Raw genomic sequence first — 792 nt, forward strand, 5'->3', positions numbered from 1 at the left:
GACCAGTGTCGCGCGCGGGCCGCCCTCTCGCGGGGGCGGCGTGCGGGGCAGCCGGCCAGCGCCGCGCCCCGCCCTGCCGCTTGCCTGGCTGTACCCAGGCGCGCCGTGCCCGCCGGAGGCTCCCCCCAAGCAGCGTGTATGGAGGGGGGCTTGCTGCTGCGCCTGCCTACTGCTTGCCCCCTACCTCACGTGCCCAGCCGCACGCTCTTGCACAACCCAACATGGATGCTTTGCTGGCCCCATGGATGGGCTGCTGCACTCGTTTTGTGGTGGAGGGAGCGCTTTGCCTACTTCTGCTGTTCTTTTGAGCGAGCAACCCCTGCAACACACATCAGCTGCACCAGACTCGGATCAGGGATTTGCAGTTCATCCTCATGCGCGTCCGCCCTTGCTGCGTCAGCGACAGCGAGCGGCCTTCCTGAAGGCAGGCCCTTTTGTTGGCTGCCGGCTGGCTGCGAAAACGCGGGAGTCTCACGTTCCTGTACGAGTTACCGTTGAAACACCTGCAATGTAAAAATAAAGAGCGCCGGCTTTGTTCAAGCGGGCACGAGTCTGTGACACCACACGCGCACGAGGGGTCGGAACAAAACGACACGGGGCAAAGGGGGCGGCAGCGGCCGGGCGGCGACGGAAGCGCGAGTCGGGACACGCCGGCGCGCGCCGGGGGCCGCCTGAGGAGGGGATCTTTGTAGCCCGCGAGCAGAGAAAAGCATTGCGTGATGCGGCCAGCCGCGCATGCGGCAGGCGCGGAGGGAGGACCAGGGGGGCATGCCCGCCGATTTGTTGTGGCGG

Source organism: Monoraphidium neglectum (genome assembly GCF_000611645.1).
Source record: "Monoraphidium neglectum strain SAG 48.87 unplaced genomic scaffold scaffold02139, whole genome shotgun sequence".
In the NCBI taxonomy this organism is placed as follows: Eukaryota; Viridiplantae; Chlorophyta; class Chlorophyceae; order Sphaeropleales; family Selenastraceae; genus Monoraphidium; species Monoraphidium neglectum.